We start from the raw sequence: 13,699 nt of genomic DNA on the forward strand, positions 1-13,699 counted from the left end.
TACTCTCCCAGTGCTCTGCACATAGTAAATGCTCGTTAAATACCACTAATGGTACCATCCTCTGGAAGCTGAGAGCCCGCGTGAGTGGCCATCTGAGTTAAAGGGTTCAGGAAGAACCCACCTTCATGGCACTTGGCATGGAATACTCTTCTCCCAGCAGCCTTTTCAGCCAAAACGGGACAGATGAACAGGAAACATCAACAATCCTGCCCTCAAACACGAAGGACAAACACGTGTATTTACCGATGTATTAAATGACCTGCACGAATCAGAAAAAATGTTAGAACATCCTGAAACAGGCATTACTATGGAATCTCTAAGAATATTCTACCATCTGTGAAAATGACAGGCTTCGGAGGTTGAGAGAAGCAGCGTGGCCTAAAGGAAAGAGCGCAGGCCTGCCTGGGTGTCGGAGGACCTGGGTTCTAATGTTGGCTCCGCTACTTGTCTGCTGGGTGACCTTGGGCAAGTTACTTAACTTCCCTGTGCCTCGGTTTCCTCAACTGCAAAATGGGGATTCAATAACTGTTCTCCTTCCTAATAAGACTGTGAATCCTATGAGGGTTGGGGGTGGGGAATGGGGAGGGGGCTCTGATTGATTTGCATTTACCCTAGCACTTAGAACAGGGCTTGACACATAGTTAACACTTAACAAACACCATAAAAAAAAAGTTAAATGGTCATTCCAAGGGCAGCCAGCCTGCACACTTTGCTCCTCTAATGCCAACCTACTCACCGTACCTCGATCTTATCTGTTTTACCGTTGCCCTCTCACCCACATCCTGCCTCTGACCTGGAACCCCCTCTTTCTTTATATCGGACAGACAATGACTCTCTCCCACTTCAAAGCCTTATTGAAGGGACATCTCCTCCAAGAGACTTTCCCTGACTAGGCCCTCATTTCCTCTTTTCCCATTCCCTTCTGAGTCGCCTTGACTTGCTCCCTTTATTCACCACGCCCACCCCCAGTGCCACAGCACTTATGTCCATATCCGTAGTTTATTCATCCATATTAATGTCTGTCTCCCCCTCTAGACTGTGAGCTCATTGTGGGCAGGGAATGTGTCTGTCATATTGTTGTGTTGTAGTCTCCCAGGCGCTTAGTACAATGTCCTGTGCCCAGTAAGCACTCAATAAATACAATGGATTGATTGATGAGGCTCCAGGAGAATCATCTGCAATAACCGATAGCAGGACCTTCTGGATCTAGCCAGTTTGCCCAGACTGCATACAGTAAGCGCTCAATAATTAAGACCCACAGACTGAATGACAAGAGGGCTGAGTTGAATAAATTGTTTTGCTCACATGCTAGAGCAAACGTGGACCCATTCTACCTCACTCCTTTCCAGTCAACCACTTTTCACTGTAATAATAATTTAGTGTAATAATAAAAAGTGCTTACTTTGTGTCAAGCACTGTTCTGAATGTTGGGGGAGGAATAAAGTAATCATGTCAGACAGAGTCCCTGCCCACATGGGGCTCACAGTCTAGAGAAGCAGCGTGGCTCAGTGGAAAGAGCACAGGCTTGGGATTCAGAGGTCATGGGTTCTAATTCCAGCTCTGCCGCTTGTCTGCTGTGTGACTTGGCTGTGTGACGGTGTGAAGAAGTCACTTCACTTCTCTGTGCCTCAGTTACCTCATCTGTAAAATGGGGATTAAGACTGTGAGCCCCACATGGGACAACCTGATCACCTTATATCCTCCCCAGCGCTTAGAACAATGCTTTGCACATAGCACTTAACAAATGCCACTATTATTATTATTATTATGAAGAAGAAGAAGAGAGAAGACAGATTGAGTTGCCATTTTACAAAGGAAACTGAGGGTTGGTGAGTATCAAGTACTTAAAAGGCACAGATACAGATGCGAAGGAAACCCAGAAGGGAAAGGAAATAAGGGAAATGAAGGCTTAGTCAGGAAAGGCCTCTTGGAGAAGATGGGATTTTAATAAGGCTTAGAAGGTGGGGAAAGCGACCAGCTCTTGGAAATAAAGAGGGAGGGAGTTCCAGGCCAGAAGGAGGAAGTGGGCTCGGGGTTGGCGCCGAGTTTGAGGCACAGTGAGTAGGTTGGCATTAGAGGAGTGAAGTGAGTAGGCTGGATTGTAGTAGGACATCAACGAGGTAAGGTAGGAGGCCACAAACTGATTGTGTATCATTCATTCAATCGTATCGATAGAGTGATTTCTGTGTGCAGAGCATTGTACTAAGCATTTAAGTATCTTCAAGTCGATAGTCAGGAGTTTTGTTTGCACTAAACTAAGAACCTTAGGAGGTTCTTGAGGAGTGCGAGGATGTCGGCGTTGTCCTCGACTCACCTCTCTCGTTCCACCCGCATGTTCAATCTGTCACCAAATTCTGTTGGTTCTGTCTTCACAGCACTGCTAAAATCTGTCCTTTCCTCTTCATCCAAACTGCTACCCTGCTGATCCAAGCACTTATCCTACCCTGCCTTGATTACCGCATCTGCCCCCTTGCTGACCTCCCTGCCTTCTGTCTCTCCCCACTTCAGTCAACATTTCATTCTGCTGCAGGGATCGTTTTTCTAAAAAAATGTTCAGCCCATGTCTCACCACTCCTCAAGAACCTCCAATGGCTGTCCTTCCACTTCTGCATCAAACAGAGACTCCACAGCATCAGCTTTAAAGTACTCAAACAGCTCACCCCATCCTACCTCATCTGACTGATTTTCTGCTACAAGTCAACCTGCACACTCCTCTCCTCTGGCTCCAGCTGACTCACTCTGCCCTGACCCCATCTATCTCACTGGCGACCTCTTTCCCACACCCTCCCCCTAGTCTGGAACCCCCTCCTCTTCCATATATGCCAGATTACCATTCTCCCCTCCTTCAAAACATAATTGAGTTCACAACTCCTCCAAGAGGCCTTCCTTGATTAAGCCTTTTTCCCCTGCTCTCTCTCCCTTCTGCATCAACCATAAACTTAGATTTGTGACTTTGGGGCATTTGATAATCGCCCCACCCTCAACCCCACGGTATTTATGTACATATCTTTGAATTATATATTATGAATTAGTTATTTACATTATTGTCTGGTTTCCCCCTCTGGACTGTAAGCTTGTTGTGGGCAGGGAAAGTATCTGCTAACTCCGGCTTGTACTCTTCCAAGTACTTAGTAACAGTGCTCTGAACCTAGTAAGTGTTCAATAAATACGATTGATTGATTGATTGATGTGGACAGAACATTTTTTTAGAAAAATAATCTGGGCAACAGAGAGCAGTAAGGATTGGATTAGAGAGAGTCAGGAGGCAGGGAGGTTGGTGAGGAGGCTGACGCAGGAGTCAAGGTGGAATAGGATATGTGCTTGGATTAACGTGGTAGCAGATGGGATGGAGAGGAAAGGGCAGACTTTAGCAATGATGTGAAGGAAGCGCCAACAGGATTTGATGACAGTGAACATGCGGGTTGAATGAAAGAGATGAGTTTAGGACAATGCCAAGGTTACGGACTTGTAGGGCAGGGAGTGCAGAGGTCTACAGAGTTGGGAAAGGTAGTGGGAGGACAGGGTTTGGGTGAAAAGATGAGAAGTTCTGTTTTGGATATGTTTTATTTGCGGTGCCGGTGAGACATGCAAGTAGAGATGTCCTGAAGGGAGGAGAAAATATGAGGTGGCAGAGAAGGAGAGAGGTCAGGGATGGAGAGGTATCTTTGGGTATCATGTGCATAGAGATGGTAGTTGAGGCTATGGGAGTGAATGAGTTCTCCAAAGGAGTGGGCAGGGAACATGTCTGCTAATTCTGTTGTACTGTACTCTCCCAAGCACTCAGTATAGTGCTCTGCCCAGAATAAGTACTCAATAAATATCATTGATTGATCGATCGATTGATTGAGAATAGAAGCGGGCCCAGAACTGAGCCTTGAGGGACCCCCACAGTTAGGGGGTGGGAGACAGAGGAGGAGCCCTTGAAAAGATTGAGAATAAGCGACCAGAGAGATAGGAGAACCAGGAGAGGACAGTGACAGTGAAGCCAAGGTTGGTCAGTGGGCAGGGATTGTCTCTGTTGCCGAATTGTACATTCCAAGTGCTTAGTACAGTGCTCTGCACATAGTAAGCGCTCAATAAATACTATTGAATGAATGAATTAATAATATTTCCAGGAGAACGGGGAGGTCCACAGTGTCAAAGGTAGATGAGTGGCCGAGGAGGATTAGGATAGCATAGAGGCCTTTGGATTTGGCAAAAAGGTGGTCACAGGTGATCTTAGAGAGGCCAGTTTCTGTGGAGTGAAGGGGACAGAAGCCAGATTGGGTGGTGGAGGAGGAAGGGGAAGGAGAGAATTGGAGGAGAGAAAGTGAAGGTAGTAGGTTTAGACAACTCACTCAAGGAATTTGGAGAGAAATAGTAGGAGGGAGGTGGAGCATAAACTGGAAGGAGCCCTGGCAACAAGGGATGTTGTTGTTTTTTTAAGATAAGGGATACATTCACGTGTTTGAAGGTAATGGGGAAGAAGCCATTGGAAAATGAAGAGTTGAAGATGGCAGTTGGGGAGGGAAGAAAGGAGGGAGCAAGAGGGACATCATTTGTGACCTCTGAGAGGGTGGTTTCTGTGGATCCAAGGGGACGGAAGGTGACGGAGGCTTCAGGCAACCAGCCACCTGAGGGGAAAGAAGGAGAATATAGAAGAAGGACAACATATCTCTTCTTAATAGATCTTCCGATCTATTTTCATTGGGTTCTTTCAGACAGGTGCCATGCTGGGATTTGCCCTTGCTGAGGATATGGTGCTTTGGATCGCTGAAAGATGGACTTAAATATTTCAGGACAAAGACCGTTGGCCAGACCTAAATTATCTGAATATCTGTCTCCTTTTTGTTCGCCAGTTTTCTAGGAGACCTGACCTGTGTCTAATTGATTCTTGGGGACAGGATTTCTCATCACTTCCTTTGATCCAAATACAGTAGCCTCTTGTCCTCTCCTTCTACCACACGGACCTGCCTCTGACAGTGACATAGAGTGACAACTTTGTTTAGCCTGCCAGGTTCCATTTAGCTGTAGCCTCCTTTCAGGGAGAAAAGACTTGACTAAAGAGACTTGAACCAACAGAGAAAACTGAGCAGACACAGTTTGGGTGAGTTCTAAATCGACTTTTGGATCAAAACAGATACAAGGAGTCGAGGTGGTCTTGTACGAGAGTAATCGAACAGAGCCCCCTTGACTCTTCATTTGAATTGGCAGGTGGATTCAGAATTACAAAAAGAAAGTCCTCCCTAAATTCTGGTATAAGGAATCTTGGATCCACACGATATCAGATGTCAAGCACCTCTTTTTATTTTCTTCTGGTATTTGTTAAGCGCTTACTATGTGCCAGACACTGTACTAAGTGCTGGGGTAGATACAAGGCTGTCAGGTTGGACACAGTCCCTGTCCTGCATGGGGCATAGAGTCTTAATCCCCATTCTACAGATGAGGCAAGTGAGGCACCCAGAAAAGTGAGGTGATGTGCCCAAGGGCACACAGCAGACAGGGGGTGGACCCAGCATTAGAACCCAGGTCCTTCTGACACCCAGGCCTGTGCTCTATCCACTAGGCCATGCTGCTTCTCTTCCCTTAAAGATACCTAATAAACCAACCTCAGCCAGGTTTTTCTGAAATAAACTCACCCCCTGGTATTGTTTGCACCTTATCCCAGTGGTAACTTAGCTCTTGGGGACAAGTTGATAGAGAGGTGATGGAAAGAGGGGACCCCCACACTCAACACCATAGCACTTAGGTCCACATCGGTAATTTATTTTAATGTCTGCTTCCCCCTCTGGACTTGCCCAGGTTCACACAGCTAACAAGTGGTGGAGTTGGGATTAGAACCCAGGTCCTTCTGACTCCAAGGCCCATGCTCTTTCCACTATGCCACACTGTTTCTCTTTGGCTTTAGAGTACTCATTCACCTTGGCCCCTCCTTTTTTACTGATTTCCTTCTACTTCGCTCCTCTAATGCCAACCTACTAGCTGTACCTTGATGTCATCTATTTCTCCACTGACCCCTGGCCCACTTCCTGCCTCTGGCACGGAACGCCCTCCCTCTTCATATCTGACAGACAATTATTCTCCCGACCTTCAGAACTTTTACTGAAAGGACATCTCCTCCAAGCAGCCTTCCCTGTCTAACCCCTCATTTCCCCTTCTCCCTCTCCCTTTTGCATCCCTCTTACGCTGAGATTTGTACCCTTTATTCACTTTACCCTCAGTTCCACAGCACTTTTGTACATGTTCCTGGTCCATTTTAAGGTCCCCCTACAGACTGTAAGCTCGCTGTGGGCAGTGAACATGTCTTCCAACTCCGTTTTGCTCTCCCAAGCCCTCAGTACAGTGTTCTGTAGCCAGTAAGCACTCAATAAATATGACTGATCGATTGAACAGACGTCAACATTGGCTTTCCCTGGAACAGGACTGTGGGAGTTGGAGGGTTTCAGCCAATCCTAATGAGGATTTGACAGCCTTTCAATACCTCCTCTTTTCTGGTTCGGGGCATTGTTTGACCAAGAAAAGTGTTTTGTTCCGCTCTGTAAGCCAGATGGGCCATAAAATATTCAGCAGCCCCCCATCTTGCAACGATAAGGCAACCAGTTCCATCTGGGTCGAGTGACGTCTTGGAGCAGCCAGGGCCCGAGAATCAGGGTCATGGCAAGAAGCGGAGAGGAGAAAAAATGACAATCTGCTTCCTGCCTAGAGCAGGCAATTCACATGTCGTGGTGAAGCAGCGTGCCTTAGTGGATAGGGCACGGGGCTCGCAGTCAGAAGGACCTGGGTTCTAATCCTGGCTCTGCCACCTGTCTATTGGGTGACTTTGGGCAAGTCACCTCGCTTGCCCGGGCCTCAGTGACCTCATCTGTAAAATGGGGATGAAGATATCTGGGGCGGCTCCCTCCTCGAGGCCCTGGTGGAATCCAAACCCTGCTGGGATTATCATGCGTCATTCCACTGCCTCCTTGCCCGTGATCGAACGTTCCATCCCCACCCCGTGACATAAGAGTAAGACCTTTCATTCATTCATTCATTCAATAGTATTTATTGAGCGCTTACTATGTGCATTGCACTGTACTAAGCGCTTGGGATGAACAAGTCGGCAACAGATAGAGACAGTCCCTGCCGTTTGACGGGCTTACAGTCTAATCGGGGGAGACGGACAGACAAGAACAATGGCAATAAATAGAGTCAAGGGGAAGAACATCTTGTAAAAACAATGGCAACTAAATAGAATCGAGGCGATGTACAATTCATTAACAAAATAAATAGGGTAACGAAAATATATACAGTTGAGCGGACGAGTACAGTGCTGTGGGGATGGGAAGGGAGAGGTGGAGGAGCAGAGGGAAAAGGGGAAAAAGAGAGTTAAGCTGCGGAGAGGTAAAGGGGGGATGGCAGAGGGAGTAGAGGGAGAAGAGGAGCTCAGTCTGGGAACGCCTCTTGGAGGAGGTGAGTTTTAAGTAGGGTTTTGAAGAGGGAAAGAGAATCAGTTTGGCGGAGGTGAGGAGGGAGGGCGTTCCGGGACCGCGGGAGGACGTGACCCAGGGGTCGACGGCGGGATAGGCGAGACCGAGGGACGGTGAGGAGGTGGGCGGCAGAGGAGCGGAGCGTGCGGGGTGGGTGGTAGAAAGAGAGAAGGGAGGAGAGGTAGGAAGGGGCAAGGTGATGGAGAGCCTCGAAGCCTAGAGTGAGGAGTTTTTGTTTGGAGCGGAGGTTGATAGGCAACCACTGGAGTTGTTTAAGAAGGGGAGTGACATGCCCAGATCATTTCTGCAGGAAGATGAGCCGAGCAGCGGAGTGAAGAATAGACTGGAGCGGGGCGAGAGAGGAGGAAGGGAGGTCAGAGAGAAGGCTGACACAGTAGTCTAGCCGGGATATAACGAGAGCCCGTAACAGTAAGGTAGCCGTTTGGGTGGAGAGGAAAGGGCGGATCTTGGCGATATTGTAAAGGTGAAACCGGCAGGTCTTGGTAACGGATAGGATGTGTGGGGTGAACGAGAGAGACGAGTCAAGGATGACACCGAGATTGCGGGCCTGAGAGACGGGAAGGATGGTCATGCCATCCACGGTGATAGAGAAGTCTGGGAGAGGACCGGGTTTGGGAGGAGAGATGAGGAGCTCAGTCTTGCCCATGTTGAGTTTTAGGTGGCGGGCAAACATCCAGGTGGAGACGTCCTGGAGGCAGGAGGAGATGCGAGCCTGAAGGGAGGGGGAGAGGACAGGGGCGGAGATGTAGATCTGCGTGTCATCTGCGTAGAGATGGTAGTCAAAGCCGTGAGAGCGAATGAGTTCACCGAGGGAGTGAGTGTAAATGGAGAACAGAAGAGGGCCAAGAACTGATCCTTGAGGAACTCCAACAGTTAGAGGATGGGAGGGAGAGGAGGAGCCTGCGAGGGAGACTGAGAATGACCGGCCAGAGAGATGAGGAGAACCAGGAGAGGACGGAGTCCGTGAAGCCAAGGTGAGATAAGGTATGGAGGAGGAGGGGATGGTCGACAGTGTCAAAGGCAGCAGAGAGGTCAAGGAGGATCAGAATGGAGTAGGAGCCATTGGATTTGGCAAGAAGGAGGTCACGGGTGACCTTAGAGAGAGCAGTCTCGGTAGAGTGGGGGGGATGGAAGCCAGATCGGAGGGGGTCTAGGAGAGAATGGGAGTTAAGGAATTCTAAGCATCGATTGTAGACGACTCGTTCTAGGATTTTGGAAAGGAAGGGTAGTAGGGAGATAGGGCGATAACTGGAGGGGGAAGTGGGGTCAAGAGCGGGTTTTTTTAGGATGGGGGAGACGTGGGCATGTTTGAAGGCAGAGGGGAAGGAGCCCTTGGAGATTGAGTGGTTAAAAATAGAAGTTAAGGAAGGGAGGAGGGCAGGGGCGATGGTTTTAAGAAGGTGAGAGGGAATGGGGTCCGAGGCACAGGTGGAGGGGGTGGCACTTGCGAGGAGGGAGGAGATCTCCTTTGAGGATACTGCAGGGAAGGATGGGAAAGTAGGGGAGGGGGTTGGTGGGGGGGAGGGGAGAGGCGGAGGGGTGACTTTGGGGAGCTCAGACCTGATCGTGTTGATTTTCGTGAGGAAATAGGTGGCCAGATCATTGGGGGTGAGAGATGGGGGAGGGCGAGGAACAGGGGGCCTAAGGAGAGAGTTAAAGGTCCGGAACAATCGGCGGGGGTGACGGGCATGGGTGTCGATGAGAGAGGAGAAGAAGCTTTGCCTGGCGGAGGAGAGGGCAGAGTTAAGGCAGGAAAGGATAAATTTGAAGTGTGTGAGGTCGGCATGATGCTTGGACTTTCGCCAGCAGCGCTCAGCAGCTCGAGCATAAGACCTGTTCTGCTGACCTGAAAGGCCCCCCAACACCTTCCAATCAGAGTCAGATCTTCAGACCTGCCTGTGAGGGTTTCCTGGAGGACTTCCTCTAGACCATAAGCTCTCTGTGGGCAGGGAACAGGTCTGTTATAATGGTATATATTGGTATTGATATATTGGTATATTCGAAGCAGCATGGCAGAGTGGGAGTCAGAAGGTCGTGGGTTCTAATTTCAGCTCCACCACTTCTCTGCTGTGTGACCTTAGGCATGTCACTTAGCTTTTCTGTGCCTCAGTTCCCTCATCTGTAAAATGGGGTTTAATAATAATAATGTTGATATATTTTAAGCGTTTACTATCTAGCAAGCACTGTTCTAAGCACTGGGGTAGATACAAGGTAATCAAGACCCTGAGCCTTATGTGGGACAGGGATTGTGTCCAACCCATTTATCATGTATCTACCCCAGCACTTAGAACAGTGCCTGGCACATAGTAAGCGCTTAACAAGTACCATAATTATTATTAATTACTATTATACTCTCCCAAGTGCTTAGTTGAGGGATCTGAACACAGTGCTCAGTAAATACCATTGATTGATTTGGACCGAACAGAGGTTCATCCCGCTTTTATAACGGGAACCTCCATGTTAAGGAATGCACATGGACCAGGCCTGGAGATTTCTGGAATGGTGGCAGAACTGTCTTCAAGTTTTTATGGTATTTTTAAAGCTCGTAATATGTGTCAACACTGTTCTAAACACTGGGATAGGTGCAAGTCCTGGTGACTGGGGCTCACTGTCTAAGTAGGCAGGAGATTTTACACCATTTCATAGTTGAGGAAACTGAGGCATAGAGAAGTTAAATGATTTGCCAAGGTCTCACAGGAAGCAACTGGCAGAGTCAGGATTAGAACCCAGGTCCTTCTGACTCACAGATCCACATGCTCTCCATTAGGCCACGTTGCTTCTCATTGTCCCTAAATGGGGGAAGGGGAGATGGACCTAGGACATCCTTATGAGTCCACAGAGGTGGACATTTACTCAACCCCGAGAGGCAGCACGGCATAGTGGACAGAGCATAGGCCTGGGAGTCGGAAGGTCGTGGGTCCTAATCCCAGCTCCGCCACTTGTCTGCTGTGTGACCTTGGGCAAATCACTTCACTTCTCTGTACCTCAATTCCAGTCCCTCCTCTGTGAAGTCCAGCCTCCTCCAAGAAAAACCGAGCTGACCGCTTGGAATGCCCTCTTTAATCGAGGATGCCAATGCCTTTCTGAGACAGGCAGCTAGTGGGTGGCATCAACCACAGGATAAAATAAGAGGGTCCAGACCCCTTACCCCCTCTCAGGCTCGCACCTGGAGAGTTTCCAGTACTCTATCAGTCTCGACTTCGGGAGGGAGAGTCAAGAAGAGGCCTGTCCGTTCCATTCCTAGCTTGGGCGGTGGCTAGCGAGTGGCAGGCAATCTGCTACAAGTCAAAACTCACCCGTACTGGGCAGCAGCGGCGCGGGAGAGAGTAGAGGGCGGAGACTCAAGTTTACTGCACGCAAGGCGGCGATGGTAAACCGCTTCCATATTTTTACCAAGAAAACTCTACGGATCCCCTACGAGAACGATTGCAGATGGAGGTGGGGCGTCCTGGGAGAGATGTGTCCATGGCATCGCTATGGGTCGGAGATGACTCGACAGCTTAAGACAAGACCCTTTACACCCAGCTGCCCACAGGAAGTCAGACTGTGGACCAAGAAGAGGAACCTGGCTTCCGTTGCAGGACTGAACAGTGGATCATGAATCGGTTTGGGGGTGGCATATGGTGACTCTCCCTGACGGGCTGTGCCAAACCCAGACCCCCCAAGTTCCATTTCTAGGGACAGGATTTGCTCCAAGTTACATTTAGTGCAAAATATGCATCTCCAGCCTTCAACTCCCCAAGGCTGACTTAAGTTAGAGGCATTTTTATTCATTACGCATTATTCAGTAATTCATTTTCAGCCAATTCCTTTATTCCCCGGGTTCCCTCATTCTCCATAGACACCATCTCATGGTAGCCTTTAAATCTAATGACATGTTTACAATTCACGCTTCACTGGGCAGCGAGCAACACGCTTCGTATTCTGAGTTGAGAAAAACACTACTTGAAATTCTCAGCAGACTGAAAGAGAAGAAGGAAACTTGGGCTGGTTTCCGATCTGGAAAAACATCTCCATTTCCATGGTGAAGCCCTCCTAGGAGGTCCGGAGAAGCAACGTGGCTTAGTGGATAGAGCACGAGGCTGGGAGTCAGCAGGTCCTGGGTCGAGGGACTCAAACGGTGGCCGTTGACGGCCGGGTCCATTTCTGTAGGAGAGCTCTTTCCCACCCTGATGCGAGATCTGCCTCTTGGGAACCAGGGGCTACCCGCAGAGGGGGTTGGCTACTTTTCCTGCTCAGGGAGAGGCCCCGAGGGCTTAGCACTTTGGAGACCAAGGTCCTGAACCCTCTCACTAGACAGCAGCTCTCCTCTGTCCTGGGGCTCTTCTCTCCAGTCTCCATGCTGGCAAACCTATTGAGACCTACGTCCCCAACCTGGGTGGGTGTGGGAGGTGAGGACTGGGGGGTAGGGGAGAAGCAAGGGTCACTTTCGAGAAGTAGCATGATGCAGTGGCTAGAGCCCGGTGCCTGGGAGTCAGAAGGTCATAATAATAATAGTAATGATGACATTTGTTAAGCACTTACTATGTGCCAAGCACTGTTCTAAGCACTGGGGCACATATAAGGCAGTCAGGTCATCCCACGTGACCTCACAATCTTAATCACCGTTTTAACTGAGGCCCAGAGAAGTTAAGTGACTTGCCCAAAGTCACACAGCTGATAAGTGGCGGAGACAGGATTACAATCCATGACCTCTGACTCCCAAGTCCGTGCTCTTTACACTAAGCCACACTGCTTCTCAAGGCTTCTAATCTCCGCTCTGCCACATCTGCTGTGTGACTTTGGGTAAATCACTTCACTTCTCTGGACCTCAGTGACCTCATCTGTAAAATGAGAATCGAGACTGCGAGCCCCATATGGGAGGGGGAGTGTGTCCAACCCGATTTGCTTTTATCCACCCCAGTGCTTAGTCCAGTGCCTGGCACATAGTAAGCACTTAACAAATACCACAGTTATTATTATTTGGGCCAAGGCTGGCGGGGTGTGGGGAGGGGCAGTGGGAATTGCCCTGGGCAGCGGGAGTCACTCCGGGCCAAAGCCAGAGAGTGGTTGCAGGGGTCCCTCTGGACCACGGCTGGCAGGGGGTGGAACGATATTGAGTGCTGGCTCTGTAGAGCATTGTACTAAACGCTTGGAAGTGTACGATACAACACAGTTCATTCAGTCTTATTTATAGAGCGCTTACTGTGTGCAGAGCACTGTAATAAGTGCTTACAGAGTTGGTAGACACATTCTCTGCCCACGAGGAGCCTTCGGTCTAGAGGGGAAGGTCCCTGGCTTCAAAGCCTTACTGAAGGCCCATCTCCTCCAAGAGGCCTTCCCAGACTAAGTCCCACTTTTCCTCATCTCCCACTCCCTTCTGCATCACCCTGACTGGCTCCCTTCGTTCTTCTCCCTTCACAGCCCCAAAGCACTTATGTACAGATCTATCATTTATTTATCCCTTTGCTCTTCCCTTCCCTCAGCCCCAAAGCACTTAGATATATACCTGTCATTTTATTTATTTTGTACTGATGTCTGTCTCCCGGACTCCAGACTGTGAATTGGTTTGGGGCAGGGCATGTCACTGTTTATTGTTGTATTGTACTTTGCCAAGCGCTCAGTACAGTGCTCTGCACACAGTAAGTGCTCAATAAATACAATTGAATGAATGAACGAACATTACAATAAATAACAGAAGAAAGGCTCCATTTTGAGTTAGCACTGATGGATTCCGGTGCCCTCTGTGGACCTGGACCTGGCTTCTACTCAGTGTCTCCCTTCCATAAAACACAACCGATTCGCAAACTTGTTCTAGGCCAGGAATCTGGTTGTATTTCTCCTCCACCCATCTGGCTGCCTCTGACTACAAATGGCAGTTGGCAGATTTCCCCCTTGTGGAGCCATTTGTCCTCCTGCTCTTCTCCCCAAGAACCAAGGTCTGAGCCGGGAGATCAGTCAGTGGCCCCGCTGGCCAGCGGCCTGGGGTGAGCAGAGAGGGGACCTCGGCAACGGAAAGGGGAAGGGGCAGCTGGGACCTAACTGCTTTGTGGAAAAGTAATCGAGGCAGAAAAGTGAAAGATGGACTGGAGTGAGGAGAGAGGGGAGGCAGGAAGGTAAGCGAGGAGGTTTGATGCAGTAGTCGAGGCAGGATAGGATAAGTGCTTGGATACCTCGGTAGCAGCCAGGGATGTTGTGCGGGTGGAACCAACAGGATTTTTGTGACGGGTTGAAAATGTGAGTTGAATAAGAGA

The 13,699-nt window shown here is 49.2% G+C and overlaps 1 non-coding gene across 1 annotated transcript; it reads left to right on the forward strand.

The window, feature by feature from the left end:
• Positions 1–10,614: 10,614 nt before the first annotated feature.
• On the forward strand, positions 10,615–10,752 carry LOC114810466. Its single transcript, XR_003758165.1, has one exon. It is a non-coding gene; the product is annotated as a small nucleolar RNA SNORA7 (small nucleolar RNA).
• The last annotated feature ends 2,947 nt before the right edge of the window (positions 10,753–13,699 follow it).

Source organism: Ornithorhynchus anatinus, chromosome 3 (assembly GCF_004115215.2).
Source record: "Ornithorhynchus anatinus isolate Pmale09 chromosome 3, mOrnAna1.pri.v4, whole genome shotgun sequence".
Classification (NCBI taxonomy): domain Eukaryota; kingdom Metazoa; phylum Chordata; class Mammalia; order Monotremata; family Ornithorhynchidae; genus Ornithorhynchus; species Ornithorhynchus anatinus.